This window comes from Elephantulus edwardii, unplaced genomic scaffold (assembly GCF_000299155.1).
Source record: "Elephantulus edwardii isolate Elephantulus edwardi_28Jun2011 unplaced genomic scaffold, EleEdw1.0 scaffold00530, whole genome shotgun sequence".
Classification (NCBI taxonomy): Eukaryota; Metazoa; Chordata; class Mammalia; order Macroscelidea; family Macroscelididae; genus Elephantulus; species Elephantulus edwardii.
Genome location: NW_006400280.1, coordinates 3571 through 4070, shown reverse-complemented (window position 1 = coordinate 4070; position 500 = coordinate 3571).

The following is a 500-nucleotide window of genomic DNA, read 5'->3' as shown; positions in this document are numbered from 1 at the left end:
TGGCACTGGGTTCAGGGTCAATTCTGGAGTAAAACTCAGTGTTAAGGTTACCTATAGGAAAGGGAGCAAACCTAGAGAGAACAAACTTGTGAGTTTCAAATAGAAAGGCTTTGAGGGTGTTGCTTTCAGGTTTACTGAGGGGAGGGTGACAGAAGGTGGCCTAGGTAACATTCTCTGGATATCCTAGGCATTCTTCCCCCCCCACTTCCCCACCCAGGGGTCAGATGGCACAATCTGGGGACTGAGGAGATCACCCTGAGGGCCACGACGGCTCGCCCTGAGCCGGGGGCTGAGGGCAGCCTGCCCTGGGCAGATGGCCACGACGGCTCGCCCATGTTTTCCTTCTTCCCTGTTCCCAGCTTTTGCATTCTAGTCGCCCATTATTATTAATGCATTTTGATTGCGTGTTTGATCAATTTCTGACTGCAAAAGTTGGTAAAAATCTTCTATTTCCTCTTCTTTGGCTCCTGTTGTTGGTGCATATATTTGAATGATAGTGC